The sequence below is a fragment of the Palaemon carinicauda genome, chromosome 4 (genome assembly GCF_036898095.1).
Source record: "Palaemon carinicauda isolate YSFRI2023 chromosome 4, ASM3689809v2, whole genome shotgun sequence".
Lineage (NCBI taxonomy): Eukaryota > Metazoa > Arthropoda > Malacostraca > Decapoda > Palaemonidae > Palaemon > Palaemon carinicauda.
Genome location: NC_090728.1, coordinates 30,853,147 through 30,865,716, shown reverse-complemented (window position 1 = coordinate 30,865,716; position 12,570 = coordinate 30,853,147). Strand labels below are relative to the sequence as shown.

Sequence of the window (12,570 nt, the reverse complement as noted above, 5' to 3'; positions counted from 1 at the left end):
AATTTCTTGATTACCAGATTGAGGATCTTGAAAGGGGGGAATGCATAGGTGTCCATCCCCGTCCAGTCCATCAAGAAGGCGTCTACTGCTATTGCCTCCTCGTCCAAGACTAGGAAGCAGTAGTTGGGGACCCTTTTGTTTTGGTTGGAGGCGAAGAGGTCTATTAAAGGCCTCCCCCATAACTTCCACAGACTCTGACAGACCTGATGATTGAGAGTCCACTCTGTGGGAAGAACTTGCCCTTTACTGCTGAGCATGTCTGCTCTTACATTCTTCTGTCTCTGCACGAATCTTGTTAGAAGTTCTACGTTGTTCTCCTTCGACCAAAGAAGGAGCTCTTTTGCTGTTTCGAATAGAGACAGAAAGTGAGTTCCCCCTTGCTTTCTGATGTAAGCCAAAGCCGTGGTGTTGTCCGAATTGACCTCCACTATCCTCCCCGACACAGAGTCTTTGAAGGCCTTCAGTCCCAACAGAATGGCCATCAACTCCTTCCTGTTGATGTACCACACAAGCTTGCTCCTTTCCCCAAGAGCCTGAGACCTCCTTACTTCACAGTGTTGCTCCCCATCCTGACTCCCAAGCGTCTGAGAACAACAATAGGTCTGGGTTCTTCCTGAACAGGGAGATTCCTTCCCCTAAAATAGCTGGATCCAGCCACCAAATCAGATGACTCTTGATTTCTCCTCCCCATAAAGCTCAAGGAGGGAGCGAGAGAGAACCTTATAATCTGCAGCCGCGTTAGCAGGTTTATCCTCATCCTCTGAGATATCCTCTAGATCTTGCCCTATTTCAAACTCAGTCTCTCTTTGGGCTGCAGGGACTAAATCTGGGGTTGCTTTAACAAGCCGATCAGTTTCCAATTGCTCATCTGCGTCCGAGAAAAGCAAATCGTCGGATGTGTCCTGTTGGTGAGGGGTGAATGCGTCCTGACATCGAGGGACGCGTGCGTCCTGGCGCCGCGCAATGGAGGCGTCCTGACGTCACGCGCTAGAAGCGTCCTCGAGGCGGGAGGAGGATGTGTCCTGTCGCCGAGAGCTGGAAGCGTCCTTGGGACAAAAGCTGCATGTGTCCTGGCATCGTGAAGCGGAAGCATCCTGGAGAGGCAGGCTGGAAGCGTCCTGGTGTCGCGAGTGAGAGACGGAAGCGTTCTGGCGACGAGAATCGCGAGCGTCCTGGCGACGAGAATCGCGAGCGTCCTGGCGGCATGTCGAGGAAGACGAAGCTCGGTATCGCGCGCTTGACGAATCGCGGCCCTAGGAGAGGCACTCCGTTCCCTCTTAGAGCCCGATTTCTTAATCGGTAAAGAGTCGTCCTTACGCCTGCCCGACTGGGAGGAAGGGCGGCTAAAAGCTTGTACCAGAGAAAACAGCTGCTTCTGCATAACTTGCATGAAAGACTTCGCGACTGCTGCTGGATCCTGCGTTTCCGAAGGCGATGGCTGCCGAGTAGCGCTGGTCGTAGAAGAAGGTTCTCTCAATAGTCTCTCGTCGCTTACAAGAAGAGGAGAATCTTCCTTCCCTCCATTTCTAGGCTTTGACCTCTTCGTTGGAACGGCGTCCCAGTCATCCTCTGAAGGAAAAGGTTCCGGGCTACTCGATAAGGGAGAGCGAGAACGGGTCTGGACAGCTTGATTCCATCTCCTCTTGGTCGGTCTCGAAGCCTCATACTGCCATTTGCGTCTAGGCGAGGGGCTCGGAGAAGACACCATCACTTCCAACACGCATTTTCCGTGGCGGTCATGAGCAGCCTGGGAAAACGCAACAGGACTGCTTGAGGCGACGGCTGACCGAGGATGCATACCTCTCACTCCCTTGCGGCCGTCGACGTACCTTCTCCCTTGGTCCTGGGAGCTTGGTAGAGGTCTAGACCTAGGGGCGTGACAGGTTCGATCAGTCGCCACCTCCACTGCACTTTCACAAGCACTAAACACAGTCTCACTCTTACCTTTAAAGGCTGAAAGCTGGTCTTTAATAGCCTTCAACTCAGCCGCCATCTTGGCGTACTGAGGGTCATCCGTAGATACTGTTCCTGTAGAAGGGGCAGGAGCTACTACCTCTGGAGAAGGTTCAACTTCTACAGAGGAATTAATTAAGGGATCAAAAGAAATATTCAAGCTAAGCTCACTAGGAGAATTAGATTTAGATCTCGAAGCCCTCCTGGCTTTATCTAACTCTAACTTACGCACATAGCGTTTCATGCTTGACCATTCTTTCTCGCTCAAAACCTCACATTCCTTGCACCTATTATCAAGCGAACATTCAAAACCCCTGCACTTTAAACAAACAGTGTGAGGGTCTGCCAAAACTTTCGGTAACCTCACCTTGCATACCTCATATATATAAACACGAAAATGAAGTTTATCAGTCATCGTAAACAAACAAATAGTTAAAAAATAATAACAAAAGGGATTGCCAAAACCCTAGATCAGTGTACGTCACCAAAAAAGAAGTCCAGTACAGCGACACAGGGAAAGCGAACGAAAAACTCCAACGGCAGACCAAAGATGTTGTCAGTCCAACCGGCAGAGATGATCTGAGAAACAGAAACCGGGAATGATTCCACGTACCACCCTGTAAGGGGTGTTAACCACCTAACCACACAACCACCACACGGCGTTTGCCGCAAATTTTGAAAAATTTTGCCGGACGTCAGAGACTATAGCTATTTATATATAACTGCCAGGTAAGTTCTATTCATAAAAATATAGTTTTAATGTAATGACCATAACAATTGTTATGAATTTTTTTCCATAATATGAACAACCACATCCTGAACTAATTCCTAAGTAAGATGACAAATTTGCAAGTAATTTGTATTTTTTCTAACTATACAAACCTGTAGCTATTTATAAGGATATTATTTTCAGAAAAGAAGGAAGTCTAGCCATGAGACATTTAGCGAGGTCTAACTACCCACTCGCTGGTTAGTGTGTGTGTGTGTGGGGGGGGGGGGTTAGCCGGCTACCCCGCTCATAAACACACCTGTGTTGTATCGTCACTTTTTATTACAGGCAGAGATTATCGGGGGACAGATGATGGTGTGCCACTTTGTATAAATAGCCACAGGTGTGTATCATTTGGAAAAATACAAATTACTTCCAAATTTGTCATTTGTTCCAATACTAATACAAACCCTCAATATTTATAGGGATTGCCTTACCCATTAGGAGGATGGAAGTGCAAACCAACTGGCTGGTCTTTGACCCGGGGTTTTCCCGTATGTGCTCCACACGGGGAGAAACCCCGACACCTTGCTAAACAATTCGTGCACGGCACGGTCAGCGGCCTGAGCAATCTGTGTGATTGTGTGACACTAGCAGGGTAACTAGTCTAGGTAAGAATTATCCGAAACGTAGGAATTTTAGATTCAACCAATATTGTTACCAAATCCCACCTCGCCGGGGGAGGGGGGGGTATGGGGGAGGTAACAGGTATATCTTTCTATACCAAGTTACACAACGGAAATAATTCTACCTGCAGACAACAGAGGCCAGGTTTGCAGAGTACCATATAGATGCTGTTACCCCACAGGGTGGAAGATGAAAGTAAGTGTCAGTCATTCTTTGTCATTCATTCCAGACTTACCCATGGTTAAAAATCTGCCTTCCCCCATCTGCTAGTTGTCCATCAGGGAGCTTGAGGTGTTTGAACCATTTATTGTGTAGCCACCACAGGGTCAATAGAGAACATCTTGCAGGAAGTGGGCTGTGAAGGTCATTTGATGCTTCCAAACGCCTGCGTCACACGGTAGTTTTCTTAAAACGCTATGGTGTACTCCTGCCCCTAACGTTATGAGCTCCGTCTCCTTTATGCGGGGAAGGATCAGGGTTCAACACTCAGTCCATGACCTCGCGATCCTTCTCTTGAACTTCCCCGAGCTAACGAAGAGTGCTGATACTCAGGGGCGAGCTCCTATAGTGGTTTGAGGTAGCGGCCCCATTTCTCCCTGGCATAGTAACCGCCGATCTGGATCATTGGTCATGCTACGAAGGACTCCAAAACCCAAAAGGCTTGAATTCTGGGATTCAAACTGCCAAGAACAAAGTAGAGTATTACATGGCACATCGCCATAAATGAAAAACGTTGCAGGTAGCCCATGGGCTTCACCGATTCTCTTGGTTGAGGACAAACGAGTGGGACACCTGTCATCGAGGTCAGGTGAAGATCTGCTTGCTTGGAGTCCTTGGTCGAAATGAGTACCCTTTGGGGACCAATGGACGTGACTTATGCCCAGCGGAGGAGGTCTGCCTTTCGACTGAGAGCAGGTAGGCTCGAAACTCTGTATTAAAAGGCAATGCCGATGTAGAGGAAAGCTTAATTCCTTTCGCTCTAAAGGCGAGGCTCAAAGACGAGCAGTGGCCTTTCATCGCCGAGACCGAGAGAAGCTTTTCTCCCAAAGGTATAACAAGGAACTCAGCTATTGCTGGAATAGTGGCATCAAGGGAGGAGATAACCCTTCCACGATACCAACTACAGTCCTCTTGGCCTAATAGATCGAAGTCGAAGATCTACGCAGGTATCCGGACATACTCTTTGTAACTTGTTGCGGAAAGGACTTCTCAGAGAGGATGAGCTGAATAGTCTCCAGGCGTGAAGTCGCAGCGAAGATACGGCTTTGTGAACAATGTTCACATGTGGCTATTAGAGTAGATTGTGTCGCGGAGGGAGTTCTCTGGGGACCTCCATTGGGAGTTGCAGACAAGTCAGCTGGGCGTGACGAGCTGCTGGGCAAGAAGTGTCTTGCTGGAGAGACAAGTCTGATGGGTGAGACGAGACTGCTGCCGATGCGACCTGTTCCGAAGAGCAATGAAGAGGAATGAATGAATCTAATTCCCGCCATATTAATCCCCCCGAAGGAGAGACTAAACAGCTGAAGGAAGCCTTTCTTATGGATGAGAATAGGCAACCACCATCTGCTGCCACTGTCAGTAATTCTTCACGCAAGCAAGAAGATTGCTGAACAGTGGCTGGTGGAGGGACTCTCCCACAGAAGGGGAGTGAACGAATCCAGCTCCTGCTCTTCAGTCCTCTTTGGGAGGGGAGGGGGGGGGACCCAGATACGAGCTTCGGCTAGGTTTCTCAGGCAATACCCGATGTTGGCCTTCAACTTGAGCTAGAACTCGTTGATGGAAAAACAATGTGTGGCCAGGAGATTCACCTCCAGGGGTTGGAACTCTCCCTTCTCAGTAGGAGTCCCACCAACAACCTCTGGTCAGCAATCTTCCTGCTTGCAGGGAGAATTGCAGATTACAGCAGCAGGTGTTGGACATTTTTTTCCCATCCCCGGGAAAGACTTCCTTCACCTGTCGGTCTACCCTTCAGGGGATTCCTCCGGCAGGAACTGGATTCGTTCACTCCCCTTCTGAGCGAGAGTCCCTCCACCAGCCACTGTCAGCAATTCTTCCAGCAAGCAAGAATATTGCTGAACAGTGGCTGGTGGAGGGACTCTCCTTCAGAAGGCGAGTGAACGAATCCAGCTCCTGTCAGCAATCTTTCCCGCTAGCAAGAAGATTGCTGATAGTGGCTGGTGGAGGGACTCTCCCTCAGAAGGGGAGTGAACGAATCTAGCTCCTGCCAGAGGAATCTCCTGAAGGGGAGACCGACAGGTAAAGGAAGTCTTTCCCACAGATGGGAAAAAAACGGCCAACATCTGCTGCTAGTCTACAATTCTCCCTGCAAGCAGGATGACTGCTGACCAGGGGTTGTTGGCGGGACTCTTCCTCAGTAGGGAGAGTTCCAACCCCTGGAGGTGAACCTCCTGGCCACACACACACTGTTTTTCCATCAACGAATTCTAGCTCAAATTGAAGGCCGACATTGGGTGTTGCCTGAGAAACTTAGCTGAAGCTCGTATCTGAGTTCCTTCCCCCTCCCAAAGAGGACTGGAGAGCCAATGAAGAAAACTGTCAACTGTAGTAAGATCAAAAACAGTGGAAACCATAATCACTGTACTTGTCTGCAAACAACAAGTTCCAACAAGCAAGTGGGGTATCAAGCGCCAAGATTGACATTTGTGGTTTACCCCGCCCCTCGATGGAAAGTGCCAGGTTAGGTTTCAAGAAGGGAATGCTAAATCCTTCAACTGCATATGGGATGTCCTACCGAGGCAGTGCAACTCGAAGAGATCGGAGGATGACGATCTGTGTCGTTTCAAAGAAGATACTCTTCGAAGACCATACAAGATGGAGTGTCTCGTCAGGAAGAACAGTGGCTTGTTAGAAGTGAGAATCGCAGCAGTTGTTCTGCGATCTATCCACCAGCCAAAATGATATTTTGATTATAAAATAAATTTTTGAATATACTTACCCGGTGAATATATAATAGCTGACGTCTCCGACGGCTCGACAGATTCCAAAAACTCGCGAGCGATCGCCGTGAAGGTTGCGGGTGTGACCACCAGCGCCGACTATCGGCCAGATACCGCATATACTTGTCAATTTCTCCAGTTCTTCTCAGTCCGCTGGGTCTCTATCGGGGAGGAAGGGAGGGCCTTTAATTTATATATTCACCGGGTAAGTATAGTCAAAAATTTATTTTATAATCAAAATATCATTTTTAAATATTAAACTTAGCCGGTGAATATATAATAGCTGATTCACACCCATGGTGGTGGGTAGAGACCAGTATTAATACAATAAAGGCGTATATGCTCAAGAGTTTTTTGACAATATTTCATAAAAAACCAACTTAAGTATAGGTACCTGGTAAGGAAGCTGACTCTGATGATTACTTTGCCTCATTAGTCTGCTTTCCTCACGAAGCCCAGCCATCCTCTCAGGATGCTGAAAGACTCCCAGGAGCTGTTATATCCAGGGCGAACACCCCTATAACAGGACCTCATCAATACCCTTAATCTGGGCGCTCTCAAGAAACAACATTTTGACCACCCGCCAAATCAAAAAGATTGCGAAAGACTTCTTAGTCTCCCGTACAACCCAAAATAAGAATAAAAATTTCAAGAGTAGATTAAAAGGATATTGGGATTAAGGGAATGTAATGGTAGAGCCTTCACCCACTACTGCACTCGCTGCTACGAATGGTCCCAGTGTGTAGCAGTCCTCATAAAGAGTCTGGACATCTTTCAAGTAATATGAAGCGAATACCGACTTGCCTCTCCAAAAGGTCGCGTCCATAATACTTTTAATGGATCTATTTTGCTGAAACGCTACTGAAGTTGCTATCGCTCTGACTTCATGAGCCTTGACTTTAAGTAAATTACGATCCTTCTCACTTAAATGAGTGTGTGCCTCCCGAATCAAAAGTCTAATAAAATAAGACCACGCATTCTTAGAAATGGGCAAAGAGGGCTTTTTAACGGAGCACCATAAAGCCTCTGAACAACCTCGCAGCGGTTTAGCTCTGGATAAATAAAATTTAAGAGCTCTAACGGGGCACAGCACTCTTTCAACTTCATTCCCCACAATCTCGGAAAGACTGGGGATATCAAATGAATTAGGCCAAGGACGAGACGGAAGTCCATTCTTGGCCACAAAACCAAGTTGAAGAGCGCATACTGCTGTATTAGTGGAGAAGCCAATGTTCTTGCTAGAGCATGTATCTCACTAACCCTTTAAGCCGAAGCCAAGCACACCAAAAAAAAGTGTCTTGAGGGTAAGATCCTTCAGGGAGGCTGAATTTAATGGTTCAAACCTGTTTGACATAAGGAACCGTAGGACCACGTCCAAGTTCCAAGCAGGAGTCGAAATATGACGTTCCTTGGAAGTCTCGAAAGACTTAAGCAGGTCTTGGAGATCTTTGTTATTAGAAAGATCCAAACCCCTATGCCTGAAAACAGAAGCTGACATGCTTCTGTAGCCTTTAATGGTGGATGCAGAGAAGGAGCGACCGTTTCTCAGATAAAGCAGAAAATCTGCAATCTGCGCTACAGAGGCACTTGGAAGAGGAAACAGAGGAGGACTTGTACCAGTCTCTAGATACCTCCCATTTCGACTGATAGATCCTGATGGTAGAGGATCTTCTAGCCCTCGCGATCGCTCTAGCTGCCTCCTTCGAAAACCCTCGAGCTCAAGAGAGTCTTTCGATAGTCTGAAGGCAGTTAGACGAAGCGTGGGGAGGCTTTGATGAAATCTCTTTACGTGAGGCTGTCGCAAGAGATCCATCCGCAACGGCAGACTTCTTGGAACGTCTACCAGCCATAGAAGTACCTCTGTGAACCACTCTCTCGCGGGCCAGCGTGGAGCAACCAACATCAACCTGGTCCCTTCGTGAGAGGTGAACTTCTGCACCACCTTGTTTAGGATCTTGAAAGGTGGAAAGGAAAAACGTCCAGGTGAGACCAGTCCAGCAGGAAAGCATCTACTGTATGTGGGCTGCCTCTGGATCCGGAACTGGAAAGCAGTAAGTCAAGAGCCTCTTTGTCAGTGAAGTCGCAAAAAGATCTATGGTGGGTTGACCCCATGTCATCCATAGCTTCTCGCACACAGTCTTGTGCAACGTCCACTCCATGGAGATGACTTGTCCTCTTCTGCTGAGGCAGTCCGCCAATACATTCATTTTTCCTTGCACAAATCTCGCCAAAGGAGGGATGTTACTTGCCTTAAATGGAGTTCCTTCTGATCCGTGGACCAAAGACCCGAGCATTCCAGACTGTCCAGTGGAGCTCCCTAACCCAAATCCGATGCATCTGAATACAACACATGGTTTGGGTTCTTGATCGCAAGAGAAAGACCTTCTCGAAGTCTGATGTTGCTGTCCCACCAAGTCAGACATGTCTAGACTGAGTTGGAGATTGGGAAAGAGATACTCTCTAAGCCCTTCTCCTTGTTCCAATGGTTTAGGTGAAATTGGAGAGGGCAAAGGTTGAGTCTCCCCAGAGAGATAAACTACTCCAGCGATGAAAGAGTTCCCACGAGGCTAGTTCAAACTCTTACAGAGCAACTGTTTTTTTCTCTTGCAAGTGAAGGACTTTTAACAGAGCTTGTTCCATTCTTGTGGGAGACGAAAAGGCCCGAAAAATCAGACACTGTATCTCCATTCCCAAATAAAGAATAGTCTGGGATGGGGTACTGTAAGTTACGACTTCTCTACGTTCACTGTGAGACCTAGCTCCTTGGTTAGGTCTAATGTCCATTAGAGGCTCTCCAGACAGCGATTTAATGACGACGCCCTGATTAGCCAGTCGTCAAAATAAAGGGAGGCTCTGAATCCTCAAAAAATGTAGAAAGCTTGCTACATTTTGCCAGGGCCTTGTAAAAACAAGAGGAGCAGGAATGAGGCCGAAGTACAGTGCTCGAAATTGGTACATTACTTTCCCGTCCACAAACCTCAGATGTTGTTGAAAGTTTGGATGAATCGGGATGTGGAAGTATGCATCCTGAAGGTCGAGAGAGACCATCCAGTCGCCTTCCCTTACTGCTGCCAAGACAGATTTGGTAGTCTTCATCGTGAAGTTTGTCTTGACAATGAACACATTGAGCGCACTTACATCTTAAGTACTCCTGCAGTGAATGTGGCTGCCAGATCATTGGAGCCATCCCTGATAGCCTAGTTCCTGCAGTGAACGTGGCTGCCAGATCATTGGAGCCATCCCTGATAGCCTTGTTCATGCATGACATAATTGTACAGCAATACATTGACAGCTGGAGAGACCTTCTTACTTAAGGCTCCCAGGGACCAATCCAACAAAAAACTTCAAACGCTCGTGACTACGATGACTGACCCTCGACGTCACGTCATGTCTGCGGTGTCTACCGCTCAACGTCACGTCATGTCTGCTGTGTCTGCATCTCAACGTCACGCTGTGACTGCGGTGGCTGACGTTCAAAGCGATCAAAGTTACATCGAGATTTATGCTCCGCATCTCGCTTAACAGCAAAGCTGTCACTAGAGATAACGTCAGCGTGGCATAACAAAGCTCGTCTAGAAGGTTGAAGACCCGAATCACGTATCCCAGAACCGTGACGTACAAAAAGCAAAGGATCCTTTCGCACAGGAACAGGATCGAAAGCTTCTATTGAAGAAGAAAGCTTTAACAGCATATCTAACTTCGGATCAACCTGTGACTGCAGTGGCTGACGTTCAAACGTCACGTAGTAAACAGCAGTGACTGCTGATCGATGCTATATCGAGACTACGGTGACTGACACTCGATGTCACGTTGTGTCTACGGTGTCTACCGCTCAATGTCACGTCGAGTCTGTGGCAGAAACGTCTGTACATGAACGTCATCGCTATGAACGGGACTCATTATGACTACAGCTAGGACGTTGAACTTGTTCTGAAGGAACTAATAAACGTTTCAACCGTCTCGAAACTTTACGCCCAGGCTTTTAAAGAGACGAATCATCGGAAGACGAGGAGAAACTTCGTCTCTCCTGTCTTATGGCAAGGACGTGCTTGCCGAGCAACGTTTGATACCTTTGAGGGAACGTCTGTTCGTTGGTTTACACTCCTCACTCCCTTAGGTCCTACGACATTCCTTCTCCCTGGTGCAGGGGAGCCTGAAAGAGGTCTCGGACTAGGCAAGTGACAAGCACGAACAAACGAACCCTCCGCAACACAGAACATGTTTTTTGCACTTACTTCACTGATATCGTATTTTTCAATAATTTCACATTAAACATGAATAAAACTGATTTCTACCTGAAGCACGCAATTCTCCCTTACATCAAAAGGTTAGAATTGCGAAATGAGTCGTATAATGTAAGCACATTAGTACAAAATGAAACACACATGCAAAAATCAATAAACATATACAGTGCTACCTCTACATACGAATTTAATCCGTTCCAGAACCAACTTCGGATGTAGAAAATGTTCGGATGTAGAAACGAATTTTCCCATAAGAATACATGGTAATTAATTTAATTCGTTCCTCAGCCTAAAAACCCATAATAAATCCTTAATAAATGGCTACACATAATTACACATAACAAAAACATTACTGCATAATATGTAAGAAGCATGTGAAAAAGATAATTATAAAGAAATAATAAATAAAAAATGTGTTTTATTGGCACTTTACCTTAGAGACAGGCCAACGCAGGTGTAGGATTTGCTACGCCGGAGACGGACGATCGGCGAGAAGGTAGACATGGTGTTAACATGTTCTTTAAATAAATACTCTCTCTCTCTCTCTCTCTCTCTCTCTCTCTCGCTCTCTCTCTCTTTCTCTCTCTCTTGTTCTTCTTCACTGTTAGTGTTAGAGACGTCTATTATTTTTTTCTGAGAGAGAGAGAGAGAGAGAGAGAGAGAGAGAGAGAGAGAGAGAGAGAGAGAGAGATTAAACAAAAATTAGAGATTAAACAAAAATGAGAGATTAAACAAAAATGTGTTGTGTACATATGATTTTTAACAGCGTTAACGAGTTGAAAGACAGTTAAATGTAACTAAAAAAACAATATCAGCGAATCTGAATTCCTTTATTAACTAAAACAAATATTGATACAACCACACTCGTGTGCTTATGCGCAAACACACACACACGCACGAGGAGACACGATCGGCGAGGAGGTAGAGATGGTGACTGCGATAACATACCGTAACTTACACTACGGAAATTTTAATCTAACTTAGCTTATTTATTTTATTTTTATCCTTATATTTCATATTTTTTAAATTTATTTTCTTTTGATTTTTTATTTTCATCACTTTCAGTGACGAGTTACGGTATGTTATCGCAGTCACCATCTCTACCTCCTCCCCGACCGTCTCTCTTACTGCGTAACAATTCCTGTTTTAGTTAATAAAGGAATTCAGATTAGCTGTTATTACTTTTTTAGTTACATTTAATTGTTTTTCAACTCGTTGACGCTGTTAAAAATCATATGTACTCTAAACACATTTTTGTTTAATCTCTCTCTCTCTCTCTCTCTCTCTCTCTCTCTCTCTCTCTCTCTCTCTCTCTCGGAAAAAAAATAATAGACGTATCTAACACTATAACAGCGAAGAAGAGAGAGAGAGAGAGAGAGAGAGAGAGAGAGAGAGAGAGAGAGAGATTTTATTTAAAGAACATGTTAATGCTATGTTTAGAGAGAAACAGAAAAAGAGAGAAGTCTTATTTAAAAGAGCTTGTTAATGCTATCATGGTTTTCTTTGCTTCACTTTTTCTTTCTTTCTGTTCATCACGCTAGCCCTTCTCACAAATGATCGTTGCCAACAATCTCTTTGTCCTTTATCCCTATCAACAAAAGGCGTTCTATCTCTTCCAGGGTATTGCTAAGATGTCTTGTAATAATGGTGATCCCCTTCGATGGTTATTTGCTTTAATGACTGCCTTCACCTTGATGATCCTCGAGATAATAGGCCTATTCCAGCCATATTGTTTAACCATACAGTATCACTCACATGCACACTGCTCTCATGTTTTTCTATAATTTCTTGCTTCAATTCTAATGAAAGAATTGCCTTCTTCATGTACTGAAACTTAGCTTCTTAGGCACCATGATTATAGGTAAAATCAAAAAGGAAATAGGAGAAAAGGAAGAAAGTAAGCACTGTTAATAACAGACCAAACAGAGGACAACCACACGATACACACAAGAATAGAGAACTGAGCACTCGACACTCAATGGCGTAATGTTTACTTCGTGTGTCGAAATAAAATTCGGGT

At 45.7% G+C, this 12,570-nt stretch overlaps 1 protein-coding gene across 1 annotated transcript in view; it reads right to left on the bottom strand.

Annotated features, from left to right (window-relative positions):
* The window catches only part of LOC137639855 (tax1-binding protein 3 homolog), a 123,307-nt gene that overhangs the window by 41,682 nt on the left and 69,055 nt on the right, over nt 1-12,570 (bottom strand). The gene's annotated exons all lie outside the window — the stretch shown is intronic.